Source organism: Echinops telfairi, unplaced genomic scaffold, assembly GCF_000313985.2.
Source record: "Echinops telfairi isolate 266 unplaced genomic scaffold, ASM31398v2 ScPeMD7_12;HRSCAF=54, whole genome shotgun sequence".
NCBI lineage: Eukaryota > Metazoa > Chordata > Mammalia > Afrosoricida > Tenrecidae > Echinops > Echinops telfairi.
This window is the reverse complement of record NW_022103909.1, coordinates 12,848,786-12,854,931: the sequence shown is the minus strand read 5'-3', so window position 1 is coordinate 12,854,931 and position 6,146 is coordinate 12,848,786. Positions and strand designations below refer to the sequence as shown.

The 6,146-nt window shown below is 38.8% G+C and overlaps 1 non-coding gene across 1 annotated transcript; it reads left to right on the top strand.

Moving 5' to 3' along the window:
• Positions 1-247: 247 nt before the first annotated feature.
• On the top strand, positions 248-411 carry LOC115868590. The gene has a single exon (XR_004045687.1). It is a non-coding gene; the product is annotated as a U1 spliceosomal RNA (small nuclear RNA).
• The last annotated feature ends 5,735 nt before the right edge of the window (positions 412-6,146 follow it).

Genomic DNA, 6,146 nt, shown 5'->3' with positions numbered 1-6,146 from the left:
ATGCTATGAACCAACAGACAAAGGTATACTGGCTTTGATAACTGTCTCTACTAGTAAGGAGAAATTGGGTAGTTGCTTCTCGTGAGTCCAATTGACTCCGTCTGAAACCCATTATAGTAACTGCCAGTAGATGTCACCCATTGTAGTAACTGCCATGGTCACACAAACACTCACGGGCCTCCCTTGTTCCAAACTATAGAGAATTTTTAGTATTGTTTACCTTCAATTTTAAACATAGAGTATTGTGATATTTACCTGGCAGGGGAGATACCATGATCACAAAGGTGGTTTTCCCAGGGCGAGCCTTATCCATTGCACTCCGGATGTGCTGACCCCTGCGATTTCCCCAAATGTGGGAAACTCGACTGCATAATTTCTGGTAGTGGAGGACTGCATTCGCGCTCTCCCCTGGAAAAAAAGAAAAAACATAGAGTATTGTGAACATCATGTAAATGTAATGCTTAATGGATTATTCAGACTGATGACAAAAATTGTTTTGTAAGCTCTGTCTACATTGAATTACAACATGATTAGTAACTGAGCAGAAACCTTTTTTTTTGTTCTCTCCTTCTTTTCCTTTACTGATGACTTTTCTTAGGAAAAAATATAGGTGCACAGGTACTAATTACCACAATAATGTAGCTAAAAATTCCAGGAAATTTGACAAAATCAATGACTATGAAATCACCTGCAGCCGTGTAACATAGTTCACAAGACAGTTTTCCACATCTTAATTGGGTGATTAGAGACGGGGGTCTTAAAAGTTCATCTAAGGTGCAACCATTGACTGCTCCCCATCCAGAGGAAAGAAGAGTGGTGAAAAATGAAGAACATCTGGAGATAATTAGTCCGATGGCGTAATGGGCCGCAAAAACCCCAGTCTCCTGACACTGAGACCAGAACTGGGCAGTGCCTAGCTACCAAGACCAACTGTTCTGAAAGGGATCGCTTTAGAAGGTCCTGGGTCAAGTATGATTTAAAAGTGGAACAAAACTCAAAATCCTAAAAGAGATCATGCTTACTGATTAGAAAGAGATGGGTAGGACCCCCGAGACCCTTTGGGGTCTACAACTGAATTAACTTCTAGGGTCTAATCATCAATAATTGGAGATGTAAAAGGCCATATTTCACAGGTGACAAAGGTTAGAGGGTTAGGAAAAGGAAGAAACACAGAAAGAAAAGTAGATCAGTCATGGTCATGGGACATTGAGTGGCTTGTGGTGGAGGAGATCAAACAAAATGTGTATGAATTGTTAAATGTGAAGCTGATCTGTAAACCATCACACTAGTCACAATAATGTATTTTCAAGAAACCCAAATAATTTTTTTAAAACTTTGTTTTAATCCACAGCAACAAAAACAATATCATGTACATGTATCAGGGTGCAGATAAAACCACGTGATTAGATGTGCCACTGTAATTGAATAAGAATGACAGCTCTGACCATAGGGCAGTCATTAGAAGGTTCTAAAGTAATTTGCATAAAGTTTTCGTCTTCTGGGTATATTGATGTATGTAAGCTTGGCTTATGAAGAATATTTTTATTATTGTAACTACAGGGATATTTATATAAATAATAAATTCTGCTGAAACAGTGCACAAAATTGTATAGACAAGCATTCTGGTGTCAGCGCTCTGACAATGTCACCTAGTGCAGCTCAGACCCCCCCTCCCCTTCCTACCCCTCCCACCGCGCGCGCGCGCGCGCGCGCACACACACACACATACACACACACACACCTCTAGAGATACCATTGCTTAGGGATTCCAGGCACCATGAAGTACTTCTGGTCTCAGGGTTGTGGAGGCTGAGGTACCCCTCAGTTCGTCCTGAGGTATTTTTTTTTTTAGTAGTATAGTTACTTTCCATACTAATAAGCCAGATTTTCATCCTGCCATTGTTGGTACAAGAAAACACCAAAGGAACAATCTCAGCCAACAATGTTCCACAAATAACAATGACCATGGAGACCCTAGCACATAGTGTGCACAGAGAGGCACAATCTAAAACACCCGGGTGTTAGCAGAAGGGTCGTCTCAAACACAGAGGAGAGAGCTCTCTGAAGCCGCAAGCTCTCAGAAGTCCGGACGGCCCCACAGGGCGGGAAGAGGGAGAAGAGGAAAGCAGGCTTTTCCCCTGCCGCTACCCTTACGCATTCATCAGTTCTAATTACAGTGATGCCTACATAGTTATCCTCCCAGATCATAATAGCCCAGTATGTGAGCAAGACATCTAACCTACCATGACACTCACACATGAAAATTAGAATGCATATAAAATAGAATACACACATAAAATTTCCCCTTTTCCCCATACAGATGTTCAAATGTTCAGAATCTAGTTTCTAACAGAATTTCACTGCTAAAGGAACGAGCATCTTTATGTCTCTGGCAGGTTTTAAAAATAGAAGTTGAATAAAACTTTAAACAGAAATTTTTCCTCCATTTGAACTCAGCTATGAAAATGTTTTTATTCCCCAATAAGGAGCACATCACTCTTAAAAACTGATTGCTATATTACCATTTATTTAAAAGCCATAATAATGAAAACTTGTTTCCTGAGCTGTAAGAGTTTTAAAAATCAGTCAAACCTATAGTTCAATACAAGATCCCTTGGAATTTCAAAGACAATATCATTTTTAAAATTAAAGTTTTCAGACACTTAGCTACTTTTAAAAGTTACTGAATAATAAGCTAGAATGCTTTACATATTTAAATTCCTTTTAATGAAGATCTTTGTACATCTTTTCACTTATAATAGTCCCTGATGATTACCTCAAGGACATTAAAATCCCAGTCTATCAAAATCACCAGAAAATATCTTCAAATAAACATTTGGCAGTTTTTGTAATACTGAATTGGCAATATGAAGTATCACTTATACCTAAAAAGCTTCATTTTCCATCTTTGAATGAGCTTTACCTGGAGTGGTCCATTTGCTGATGGCAATTGGATGACCAGATCAAAAAATTAGTTAGAACCACCGTCCCAGAAAAATTGCTCAACATGCTCAAAAGGAGTTTCAAGTTGTCTTTCAGTTGTAGTGTCAGAACTATTACCAAAGCACAAATGAAATCTGACAACGAGCTCACAGAAAACGAGAACCCAGAAAGAAATGCCAGAAGGAACGGAATGATTTGGCTGCAAATGTGCGCACCTTTCCTGATTTTCAACCAAGCGGTGTTTGCTTATTCCATTCATATGCATGTTCTGCAGGAGCACAATGAAGTGTTCTGGAATTCTCATTCTTCTTAGTGCTCTCCATAGTTTGTTACAGTCCACACGGTCGAATGTGTTCACATAGTCAGTGAAATACAAGTTGTTTACATCTTTCTGGTTTTCTCTGCTTTCAGCCAAGGCCCATCTGACATCAGCAATGGCATCCCTTATTCCGTGTCCTCTTCTGAATCCGGCCGGAACTTCTGGCAGCTCCTTGTCAAAATGCTCACGCAACTGTTGTTGGAGGAGCTTCGTTTAAATTTTACTCGCATGTGATATTGTTCTACAATTTGATCATGGTGCTGGGTCACCTCTCTTTGGTTACCCTATCAAAATTCCTTACAAAAGTGAATACAGATTATAACATAAATTTCAACTTATTTTAAGAAGCTTGATGCTATAATTATTTCTGGATTATTATTCAATAGGAATGTGCAGTTAGTCAAGACAATATAAATATAATTTTTTAAATATTAAACAAGTTTTCATGGAAGTCAATCTATAAATGAGATAGGGAGGGCTTCTTTCTTTCCTTTTTAAATTAGTTTATGGATAAATCTATTTTTTAGATAGGTCGGTAGATGATAGATAGATAATAGATTGACATAATTTCTGAGGAATCTTGTTCAGAGTAATTGCCCCTGAACCTTGGGTCAATTGTGCTTTACAAGAGGCAATTGTGCTTCCTGCATCGTGCTTTACAAGAGGCAATACGAACCAGAGCAGCTTCTCAGTTGAAAGTCTCAGCTGATATTCTCTCCATACCAACTAATATCAACTGTGTCTCAGGTCCCATAGATATGATGGGTCTTGACTGAAAGCAGAGAACACCAGAAAGATTTTAATTTGTGCTTATTGACTATGCAAAAGCATTTGACTATGTGGATCATAACAAACTATGGATAACGTTGCAAAGAATATGAATTCCAAAACCTTGCGTTATGCTTCTGTGAACCTGTAACACGGATAAAGAAGCAGTCATTCGAAGAGATCAAGGGAATGCTGAATGGTTCAAAATCAGGAACCGTGTGTATCCGGCTTGTACCATTTTTAACGTGCTTATTCTGTGTGTATACTGAGAAAAGAATCCAAGAAAGTGGATTATATGAAGATTGTGGTAACAAGATTATACTAAAACAAGGTTTCAAAAATCTAGTTAATTCTCTATCATGTGTTTTTAAAAAAATATCCAAGACTAGTTCTAAACTAGTCTAAGTTCTTTCTAACTCTCCACTTTACCTACAGATTCACATTTGGTCCTCATCTTCATTCAAATAAGATGGTTGCTTGAACTACAGCCACCGCATTCAATGGCCTGTCCATAAGGTAAGTCTTCCCTTTGAAAGTAGACCTCTGGGATAGCTCACGTTATACTTCATCCTAGGTTGAAACTTTGTCACACGGCACAGAAAGCTTAGAATGGTATGATTTTAGCTAGACGCCATGGTGCCTAGATAAAGATTGGGGTTTTGCTCATTTGAAAGAAAAATAATGAATGCTAATAAACTATCACTCTATGATAAATATTATGCATTAGACTGCAATTCATATAGTCGGTAGTTCAAAACCATCAGCAGCTCTTTGGGAAAAAGACTGAGCTTTCTATGCCTGTACACAGTTACAGTCACAGAAACCCACACAGAAGGGTTGCAGGGAGGAGAAGAGCCAGTCAGGGTGCAGGGTAACAACAATGAAACTTACAACTTTCCTCTAGTTCCTAAATGCTTCCTCCCCACCCACTATCATGATCCCAGTTCTGCCTTACAAATCTGGCTAGACCCGAGGATGTACACTGGTACAGGTAGGAACTGGAAACACAGGGAATCCAGGATGGATGATCCCTTCAGGACCAGTGCGAGTGGTGATACCTGGAGGGTGGGAGGAAAGGGGGAACTGATTACAAGGATCTACATATAACCTCCTTCCTGGATGATGGACAACAGAAAACTGGGTAAAGGAAGATGTCAGACAGTGCAAGATATGACAAAAAAATAATTTCTAAATTATCTAGGGTTCATGAGGGAGGGGGGAGCGGGGAGGGAAGGTTAAAAATGAGGACCTCATGCCAGGGGCTTAAGTGGAGAGCAAATGTTTTGAGAATGATGAGGGCAATGAATGTACAAATGTGCTTTACACAATTGATGTATGTATGGATTGTGATAAGAGTTGTATGAGCCCCTAATAAAATGATTTTTTAAAAAAGAAAGAAACCCACAGGGGTCATTATAAATCAGCAATGACTCTATGGCATTGAGTGTTTTCTTAAAAATATAAAACGATGAACACAGATTTTCCTTCCCCAAAGAGAATTTGTGTACTTCAGTATTATACAGCATAGTCTCATCAGTATCTGGAGACCATTCATTAAAATAAGACCCATTATAGCATCTTGCCAAAAAGAAAAATGTTCTCTGATGACCGCTGAAGATGCCATCAAACAAAACACCCTTTTGGAAGTGGACAGCAATCTTTTCACAGAGTCCCATCTTGCTGATGTCTCACAGAGTCCTGGAGAGATGGAGTCACACAATCCTCAAGAGTACCTGCTGTCACTCTGCCCCTTCTCTCCCTCAAGGGAGAGGCAAGAAAGTAAAAATTATGTTAAATTGTAAGCATAACTTTTTGAGTACTTGAATCTATTGAAAACAGTAAAATATCCACAAGTTTTAGGACCTCTTAATAAAATGCCACTTGCAACCCACTGTACATCCATTTGTTGTTGCTGAATGTATCACAGGCTGTGACAATAAGAAACACTGCCTAAAGGTAACTGAATTCCTCAAGATTCACGAGCTTACAAGTGACTACAACCCAATCAAACTAGTTTGAGCATTAAGAGAATTTTTTTAAGATATGTGGGTGTGCATGACAATGTTTATTGTAGTATTATTCAAAATGACTAAATGGTATCAACAGCTCAAATGTC